Below are 11059 nucleotides of genomic sequence, written 5' to 3'. Positions count from 1 at the left end.
TATAAACCATAATCCCATTATAAGTTTTAAGGAGCTCCTCAACTTATGATGGAGTCACATCCTAACAAACCTGTAATATAGTCAGAAAATTGTAAGTTGAATCACGGTAACTTGGGGACTGTATTTCATTTTTTTAGAGTATATAGAAATGGTAGTTTTTAAATTTCATCTTACAAATGTTCATTGCTAATATGTGGAAACATGATTGACTTTCTATTTCATCAGTGTATTCTTAACCTCTCCTAAAATCACTCATTTTTTAAGGAGTTCTGAATTGTTCTGTTTTGTTTTGTTTTGTTTTTTATTCTTTCAGGTTTTTTATGTAAACCACAATGTCATCTGCAAATAGGAACAGTTTTATTTTTTCCTCTTTAATCTTTATCTCTTTTGATTTCTTGTCTTATTGAACTGGCTAAGATTTCCACTGTGATGCTGAATAGTACTGACAGTGGACATCCTTGTGTTGTTCCCAATCTTACAGGAAGCAGTCAGTCTTTCACCATGAAGTATATTATCTAGTGCTTGCTTCAACAGCATGTATACTAAATTTAGAACAAACGGAGAAGATTAGCATGGCTACTGTGCAAGGATGACACACAAATTTGTGAAACATTCCATATTTTTACACTATAAAGCAACCACATAAACAAGTCTGCAAAATAACCAGCTAACATCATGATGACAGGATAAAATCCACACATATATATACTAACCTTAAATTTAAATGGGCTAAACGCCCAAATTAAAAGACACAGAGTGGCAAGCTAAAAAAAGAACCAAGACCCATTGGTATGCTGTCTTTAAGAGACCCATCTCGCATGCAATGACACACATAGGCTCAAAATGAAGGGATGGAGGAAACTCTACAAAACACATGGAAAACAGAAAAAGCAGGGGTTGCAATCCTTATTTTTGAAAAAACTGACTTTAAACCAACAAAGATAAAAACAGACAAAGAAGGGCATTACATAATGATAAAGGGTTCAATTCAACAAGAAGATTTACCCAACCTAAATATATATGCACCCAACACAGCAGCACCCAGATTTATAAAGGAAGTCCTAGAGACCTGCAAAGAGACTTAGACTCCCAGACAATAATAGCGGAAAACTGTAACACCCACTAACAATATTGCATGGATCACCGAGACAGAAAATTAAAAAATATATTCAGGACCTGAACTCAGCACTGGATAAAATGGACGTGATAGATATCTACAGAACTCTCCACCCTAAAACAACAGAAAATACATTCTTCTCATCATCAAATAGCACTTGCTCTAAAATCGATCACATAATCAGAAGCAAAACACTTCTCAGCAAATGCAAAAGAACTGAAATCATAACAAACAGTGTCTCAGACCACAGCACAATCAAATACAAAATCAAGAGTAAGAAATTCATTCAAAACCACACAATTAGATGAAAATTGAATAACCTGCTTCTGAATGACTTTTGGGTAAATAATGAAATTAAGGAAGAAATCAAGAAGTTCTTTGAAACCAATGAGAACACAGAGACAACGTACCAGAATCTCTAGGACACAGCTAAGGCAGTGTTAAGATGGAAAGTTATAGCACTAAATGCCTAGATCAAAAAGTTAGAAAGATCTCAAGTTAACAACCAAACATCAAAACTGAAAGAATGAGAGAACCAAGAACAAACAAATCCCAAAGCTAGCAGAAGACAGAAAATACCCCAAATCAGAGCTGAACTGAAGGAGATAGAGACATAAAAAACCATTCAAAAGATCCACAAATTCAGGAGATGGATTTTTGAAAAAATTAATAAAATAAATTGACCACTAACTACACTAATAAAGAAGAGAGAAGATTCAAATAAACACAATAAAACAACAAGAGGGATATTACCACTAACCCCACAGAAATACAAACAACCATCAGAAAATATTACAAACACCTCTATGCATGTAAACTAGAAAATATAGAAGAAACGGACAAATTCCTGGACACATATACCCTCCTAAGACTGAACCAGGAAGAAATTGAATTCCTGAACAGACCAATAAAGAGTTTTGAAATTGAGGCAGTAATAAATAGCTTACCAACCAAAAAAAAAAAAAAGCCCAGGACCAGATGTATTCACATCTGAATTCTATCAGATGTACAAAGAACAGCTGGTAACATTCTTACTTAAAGTATTCCAAAATATTGAGGAGGAGATACTCCTCTCTAACTCATTTTATGAGGCCAGCGTCATCCTGATACCAAAACCTGGCAGAGATAAAACAAAACAAAACAAAACTTCAGGCCAATATCCTTGATGAACATCAATGCAAAAATCCTCAACAAAATACTGCCAAACCAAATCCAGCAGCACATCAAAAAGGTTATCCACCATGATCAAGTCAGCTTCATTCCCAGGATGCAAGGTTGGTTCAACATACACAAATCAATAAATTTGATACATCACATAAACAGAACTAAACACAAAAACCACATGATTATCTCAATAGATGCAGAAAAGGATTTTGATAGAATTCAATATCCATTCATGTTATGAACTCTCAATAAACTAAGTATTGAAGGGGCATACCTCAAAATAGCAGGAGCCATATATGACAAACCCACAGCCAACATCATACTGAATGGGCGAAAAAAGCTGGACACATTCCCCTTGAAAACCAGCACAAGATGCCCTCTCTCACCATTCCTATTCAACATAGTATTGGAAGTTCTGGCCAAGGCAATCAGTCAAGAGGAAGAAATAAAGGGCATCCAAATGGGAAGAAAGGAAATCAAACTATCCCTGTTTGCAGATGACATGATCCTATATCTAGAAAACCCCATCGTCTCAGCCCAAAAGCTTCTCAAGCTAATTAACAACTTCAGCAAAGTCTCAGGATACAAAATCAATGCACAGAAATCACTGGCATTCCTATACACCAATAACAGTCATTCCAATAGCCAAATCAGGAATGAATTCCCATTCACGATTGCCACCAAACAGAATGAAATACCAAGGAATACAGCTAACTAGGAAGGTGAAAGAGCTCTACAAGAACTACGAATCACTGCTAAAGAAATCAGAGATGGTACAAACAACTGGAAAAACTTTCCATGCTCATGGATAGGAAGAATCAACATGGTTTAAATGGGCATATTGACCAAAACAATTTATGTATTCAATGCTATTCCTATTAAACTACCACCGACAATCTTCACAGAACTAGAGAAAAGTACTTTAAAATTCATATGGAATCAAAAAGCTTGAATAGCCAAGGCAATCCTAAGCAAAAAGAACAAAGCTAACAACTTTAAACTATACTATAGGGCTACAATAACCACGACAGCATGGTATTGGTACAAAAACAGACACATACACTAATGGAACAGAATAGAGAACCCAGAAATATGGCTGCACACCTACAACTATCTGATCTTCTCCAAACCTGACAAAAAAGCAATGGGGAAAGGATTCCCTATTCAATAAATGGTGCCAGGATAAATGGCTAGCCATGTGCAGAAGATTGAAACTAAACCCCTTCCTTACATCATATACAAAAATTAACTCAAGATGGATTAAAGACTTAAACGTAAAACCCAAAAGTATAAAAACCTTGGAAGACTACCTAGGCAATACCATTCAGGACATAGGCACAGGAAAAGATTTCATGACAAAGACTCCAAAAGCAATTGCAGCAAAAGCAAAAATTGACAACGTGGGTCTAATTAAAGAGCTTCTGCAGAGCGAAAGAAACTATCAACAGAATAAACAGACAATCTACACAATGGAAGAAAATTTGTGCATACTATAGATCTGACAAATGTCTAATATCCAGCATCTATGAGGAACTTGAACAAATTTACAAGAAAAAAAACCATAAAAACGTGGGCAAATGACACAGACAGTTTTCAGAAAAGAACATACATGCAGCCCATAAGCATATTTTAAAAAGCTCAACATCACTGATCATTAGAGAAATGCAAGTCAAAACCACAATGAGATAGCATCTCACACCAGTCAGAACGGCTATTATTAAAAAGTCATGACGAGTTAATGGGTGCAGCACACCAACATGGCACATGTACACATATGTAACAAACCTGCACATTGTGCACATGTACCCTAAAACTTAAAGTATAATAATAATAAAATTTTAAAAAAAGAAAAAAAGTCAAAAGATAACAGATGCTGGCAAGGTTGTGGAGAAAAAGGAATGCTTAAACACTGTTGGTGGGAGTGTAAATTAGTTCAGTCATTGTGGAAGACAGTGTGGCAATTCCTCAAAGACCTAAAGACAGAAATACTATTCATCCTAGCAATCCCATTATTGGGTACATACCCAAAGGAATAAAAATCATTCTATTATAAAGACACATGCACATGTATGTTCATTGGAGCACTATTCGCAATACATGCAATCATCCTAAATCCCCATCAATGATAGACTGGATAAAGAAAATGTGGTACATATACACCATGGAATACTGTGCAGCCATAAAAAATAACAAGATATTGTCCTTTGCAGGGACATGGATGAAGCTGGAGCCCATTAGCATACTAACACAGGAACAGAAAACCAAATACCGCATGTTCTCCCTTGTAAGTGGAAGCTAAATGATGAGAACACATGGACACATTAGAGGGGAACTACACACACTGGGGTCTGTCAGAGGCTGGAGGGTGGGAGGAGGAAGAGGATCAAGAAAAACAACTAATGGGTACTAGGCTTAATACCTGGGTGAAATAATGTACAAAATAATCTGTAGGACAAACTCCCATGACACACATTTACCTGTGTTACAAACCTGAATTTTTACCCCTGAACTTAAAAGGTATTTTTGTTTTGTTTTGTCTTGTTTTGTTTTCATTTGTTTGCTTGTTTTTTGAGATGGAGTCTTGCTCTGTCACCCAAGCTAGACTGCAGTGGCACAATCTCAGCTCACTGCAACCTCTGCCTCCCAGGTTCAAGTGATTCTCCTGCCTCAGCCCCCCACATAGCTGGAATTATAGGCATGTACCATCATGCCTGGCTAATTTTTGTATTTTTAGTACAGACGGTGTTTCACCATGTTGGCCAGGCTGGTCTTGAACTCCTGACCTCAAGTGATCCGCCCCCGTCGGCCTCCCAAAGTGCATTATAGACATGAGCCATATCGTGCCTGGCCGAATAAAAGTTTTTAAAAAGTATATCATCTATAGGTTTTCTGTAGATGCCCTTTATCAGATTGAGGAAGTTTCTTTCTATTAGGTTGGTGCAAATGCAATTGCCATTACTTTTAAAGGCAAAAACCACAATTACATTTGCACCAACCTAATGTTTCTAGTTTGTGGAAAGGTTTTTATCATGAGAGAATTTTAAATTGTGTCAAATGCCTTTTTTATTTTATTTTTTTTTTTATTATTACACTTTAAGTTCTAGGGTACATGTGCACAACGTGCAGGTTTGTTACATAGGTATATATGTGCCATGTTGGTTTGCTGCACTCATCAACTCATCATTTACATCAAATGCCTTTTATGCATCAATTGATAAAATCATATGATTTCTTTTCTTTTGACTATCAATGTGGTGGATTGCATTGAGTGACTTTTGAATATTGAAACAGGCTTGCATTCCCAATTTAAAACCCACTTGCTATAAATTTACCTATTAGCACTGCTTTAGCTGTATCCCACATATTTTGAATATTGTATTTTTATATCCATAATCCATTTGCAGCATGCTGGGGGGGGGGGAAGTTCTCATATAGAGTACATCATTACAGGGCAGTTCTTCCTGAATAGCATTTACTGCATACCTGCCATGTACTAGGCTCTATTATAAGCACTTTACATATATTGTCCTATTTAACTTACAAAAATCCAATTAAAAAAATCCTTATTGCCAACCCTGTATTATAGTTTTGGAAACTGAGGCCCAGAGGGGCTAGTCAACTTACCCAAGCATGCACAGCTATTTATGGTGGAGTAAGTAGTGGGCTAGGATTTGAACCCAGGCAGTTCTTTTAACTGTTACATAGTTCTGTTTCTATTATGGGACTTCATTGTATAAGCCATTCTTCTTCACTCCTACATCACTTTACATGCCCTTCCATTAAAGCAATTATTGTACAACAATTATTTTTTAAATAAATAATAAATAATATTTTATGCCACTATCTGCAGAGCAATAATTCCTTCTCTTCAAATTTAAATCACTAGCATAATATACAAGTTCCCCAGGGCTGCCATAACAAATTATCACAAATTGGGCTGCTTAAAACAACAATAATGTATTGTCTCACAGTTCTGGAGGCCAGAAGTCTGAAACCAAGGTGTCAGCAGAATTGCCCTCCCCCTGGAGGCTCTAGGGGAGTATCCTTCTTTGTCTCTTCCAGTTTCTGGTGGCAGTTGGCATTCCTTGTGACTCTATCATTCCAACTTCTGCCTCCATCTTCACACGATCTCCTCTTCTATGTGTCTGTGTCTTCTCCTCTTCTGTCTGTTTTAATCTGCGTGTCTCATAACAACACTCATCATTGGATTTAGGGCCCATCCAGATAGTCATATGATCTCATGTTGAGATTTTGAACTTAACTGGAAAAGACCCCTTTTTCAAATATAGTGTCTGGGATGCGCTATGTCTTTTTGGGAGCCAACCTTCAACCCACTACACCTAGCATAGCCCACATTATGTGCTCAGAAAATACTGTATTAGACACTTTCTCCATTGCAAATCATATAAATTCGAATCAAACTAGCTTAAGCAAAAAGGGAGTTTATTAGTCACATAACTGGCAAGTCTGAAGGTACTTGTAGCATAGGACATGGCTGAATCCAGGGACCCAACAATATCTTTCAGTCTTTCTAGCTTTTCTTTCTTCCAGGTACTGCTTTATTTTTAAGAAGGTTCACCATTCTCTATCTGCCAGCATCAATATATTGAATTTTAGTGGAAAACTTTGATTATTCCTCTTTAAGTCACACATTCATCCTTGAATTAATCACTGTGACCTGAGGAATGGAGGTATTTGATGGCTGATTCTTTCATGATCACCCCTGTGTCTGGAATATGTGATGGTGGTGCTGCAGGTGAGCATGGAGTAAGGCACTGTGATTGATATCCCACCAAAACCACATAAAATGGAAGTGAGTCAATTCTCCAGAGGAGAGAACACTGAGAAGATTAATACTAATGATATATGTTTACTATAATTTTGTATAAAGTTCACTATAACTTTTAAGACTTTGGTACTGGGAGGCATCAGTGTATTTCTAATGGGTCTATTAGTAGGTCTTTCCTATACATATCTTCTATTATCCTTTCATATACTTAATTAGTTCAACCTCACAGACTTCATCTTACTAATCTGTGAAGCTTGTAATCTTCAGGCTCTTTCTAGAAGTTAAATGTTTACAATATGAATGCCACAGAGGGGCTTTCCTTTCTTGTAAGGGAAGGTTTGGGCTTGCAGTGCCTCAGAGATCCTTGACTACTCCCAAGGTGCTTTGCTGCAGGTAGAAGTGGCAATGACAATGTCTAGACTCTGGCTCTGTAGGGCATATAGCTCCAAAAGTCTAATCAAGATCCCAGCTCAAGCCTCCCCTGTTTTCAAGCACTCTAAGCTTTCCAAATACTCTCACAAAAATATGACTTTGCTGTAGCTTTGAAATCAATAATATGTAAGGCATCCTTGTCCCTGCCCACAAAGGTTTATTAAGGTTGGATCCAGAATATCTCATTACAGTGTAGCCTCACCTCCTTTATCACCCCATGTTGAGGTCTCTGCTGGTTCAGGTATCAAGTGCATTCTAATGCTCAGGATGCTGACTATCCAGAAAGACTTCTTCCCTTTTTTCTGACAGTATCCCCCATCCAACTCCCCGTAACCCTCCTCAACTCTTCTTTTAAGCCTCCTCACTTCTGTCAGTTTGAATAATTCTATGCCAGCTTATTTTCTGAGGACTTTTTTCAAAGTTCCCTTCATTTTTGGCTCCCCAGTGATAGTATAGTATCTCCTTGTTCTCTTGCACTTTGGCAGACTTACATCCTGTAGTACATATGTCTGGTGCCCTGTCACACATCCTATCGGTCATACTTCTAATTCCACAGCTGACTGGGGTGCACAGCTCTGTGTGAGCTTAGACTCACCTGTCTCACCATGAGTGAGCACCACACCTTTGCTCTCTGCCCCAAGGCACTTATGAGTCCAGGACACTGCATGCCCAGCTGGGAATTTCAGGAATGTCAACACATACAGGGGCAGCCCTCAATCAATGAAGGATGGGAGCCAGCTCCTGCCTGTCATCTTTTAGATGGACATTTTTGGGAAGTCTTCTGTATGCTTCCTAGGGAATTCTGGCAGAACGGTGCCCGAACAATTCATCCTTATATTGACTTTCTCTCCATCCATGCCTTATACTCCCCACTCCCTCACTCCTGCTCTTTGGAATGCCCTTCCAAACAAACTACCTGTTCTCTAATACTTGTTTCAGGCTCTGCTTTGGGATAACTCAAGTAACAAACAACCTCACTTGCCAAACTGTGTGCTCCCAGTGGCTGTCCAACCCTCACTGTTTCCTCTTTTCCCATGGCCCAGTGATAGCATCCTGCAGCTGGCTTTAGCTGTGGATGACAGAAGAGTGAAGGAAGATGAAGGGGAGGACAGGAGATTAAATGAGGAGGTAGCGTGGGATGGTGGGAAGGGACTGGACTATGTTCTATCCCTGCTTTGACTGACTGCATCACATCATTGAATCCCATAGTGCTAGATTTTGACTTGAGCCCTAATTTTAACTTGAGTCTGCCATTTCCCGGTGATGCCACCTAAGTTGCTCTGAATTTGCCCTCTCACATTTCCAGGGGTCATACTCCGATTTGGCAGAATACATTTGTCCCCATCTGTGATTTACTAACAAACCCTGTTTAACCACAAAGCCAGGGGGCTTGGTCCTCATGGTGGTTCATGCTACCAGTAGTGATAAAGCTTGTTATATGACTTGAGTTTTCTTAAAGCTACTTCCTATTAAGAATCCTGCATATCTTTTACAACTGCCTGTTTCCTGGGTTCCCCAACCAGGGTCCTCCAACTGAACTCATGTCCCCAGACCTCTTTCCTCTTCAAGGTGTATACTTCTGCACAGGAAGTGAATGGGAAAGCCATATTCCCTGACTATTTAGCTGTCCCTGTGCTGAGGCAAGCAATCTTCCTTGTTGCCTGTGACTGAGTCAATGACAGAAGCATTGGCTGGGTCCTCGTTGGAGGATCCTCACTGTACTCTGGCTGTGTTTTCATGAGTTGCCCTATCTGGCAATCCCCCATCATCTATGAAACAAGCCCTAGAAACATTGGCCCAGCCCAACATTCACAGAAGACTCCTGATATCTTTCATCTCTCAGGCCCAGAGGACAAACTCTTTTCCTTTGTGTTCTATTTTGACATTATTCTGCTTCTTTGTTCCCATTTTAGGGCAGTGCAAGGAGAGCTGTGCATTAGCTTTTGTGGGCTTTAATGAAGCAGGATTTGACAGCATTTCATATCAGGTATCATCTTTTGTGTGCATGGGGAGAAAGGATGAGAAATATTCCTTTAACTGGTGCCAGAAGAGAAGGCAGAGCAAGACAAGAAAGAAAAAATCTGATAACTACTTTTTTTTCCATTAAATTCCTGGCCCCTTTCTAAAACATGCTATTTGTCTATATTTCAAATCAGTTGGGAATCGTATCTTTCCACAACAGCATTTCCTTACTTCCTGGAAACATATATCACAGGATGTATAATAAATGTTTATACTAGCCATAAAGAGGAAAGTAACATTTCATAAAATTTACCATAGACCCCAAGGTGAATTTAATATAGTAGCCTTAGTGACGAATCCCAAAGCAAGTGAATTTTGGCTTAAAGCCCATCCTGAACTGACTTCATTATGCTTACTTGATGTTGGGAGTGGGAGGGAGGTGGATGCAACAAGAAAACTTCCTGAGGTCCCTGCATGAATGAATTGGAATGTGGCTCTCGAATTAACCCTGCATTTTCTTATGTGTCTCTTACAAGCTGCACACGAAGGATTATTACTAAGCAGTTGGCGGCTGGCTCCTCCCTGTGTCTTTGAAGGACAGAACAAGAAGAAACAGCTGAAATAGCTGCAAGAGGAGATAAACTAACTGGAAAAATTTAAATCACGCAGAAAGGACTGATTCTTCCAGAGACAACTGTAAACTAAAATCTTAAGGCCCCCCAACCATCTGAATAGACCTCTCTTCTCAGCCAAGGGCATTCCAGAGTTAACCCAAAGACTGGTTCAAGCCATGACGCAAAAGGGGATTGGGGTCAGACATGCCTCATTACCTCATTATGCCCTTCTCCCTTTTGGAATTCAGGAAAAGACCACCAGCATTTAACATCCACACAGACCTTAAGTCTGATAAGAAACATTTACAATCTGTTCTCTCTGAAACCTGCTACCTAGAGGCTTCATCTGCATGATAAAACCTTGGTCTCTACAACCTCTTTGTATTAGTTCGTTCTCGCATTGCTATAAAGAAATACGTGAGATTGGGTAATTTATAAAGGAATGAGGTTTAGGTGGCTTAGGGTTCTGTAGGCTCTGCAGGAAGCATAGCACCTGCATCTGCTCAGCTTCCGAGGAGGCCTCAGGACACTTACAATCATGGCAGAAGGCGAAGTGGAAGCAGGCATGTCTTAACATGGCTGGAGCAGGAGGAAAAGAAGGTTGGGAGGACGTGCTACACACTTTTAAGTGACCAGCTCTTGTGAGAACTTTAGTACGAGAACAGCACCAAAGGGCCTCCTACCAGGCCCCACCTCTAATATTGGGGATTATAATTTGATGTGAGATTTAGATGAGGACACGGATCCAAACCATATCACTTTTATAGTAACCCAGACATTCCTTTCTATTGATAATAACTCTTTCAAACAATTGCCAATCAGAAAATATTTGAATCTACCTACAACCCGGAAGCCCCCTCCACCCCCTGCTTCGAGTTGTCCTGCCTTTCTTGACCAAACCAATGTAAGTCTTATAAGGTTGGTGCAAAAGTAATGGCAGTATTCGCCATTACTTTTAATGGTGAAAACCGCCATTACTTT

General features: G+C 39.1%; 1 non-coding gene across 1 annotated transcript; it reads left to right on the top strand.

The window, feature by feature from the left end:
- Positions 1 to 518: 518 nt before the first annotated feature.
- On the top strand, positions 519 to 624 carry LOC115932476 (U6 spliceosomal RNA). Its single transcript, XR_004068755.1, has one exon. It is a non-coding gene; the product is annotated as a U6 spliceosomal RNA (small nuclear RNA).
- The last annotated feature ends 10435 nt before the right edge of the window (positions 625 to 11059 follow it).

Source organism: Gorilla gorilla, chromosome X (assembly GCF_029281585.2).
Source record: "Gorilla gorilla gorilla isolate KB3781 chromosome X, NHGRI_mGorGor1-v2.1_pri, whole genome shotgun sequence".
Classification (NCBI taxonomy): domain Eukaryota; kingdom Metazoa; phylum Chordata; class Mammalia; order Primates; family Hominidae; genus Gorilla; species Gorilla gorilla.
Note: the sequence above shows the minus strand (reverse complement) of the source record. Positions and strands in the feature narration are given on the sequence as shown.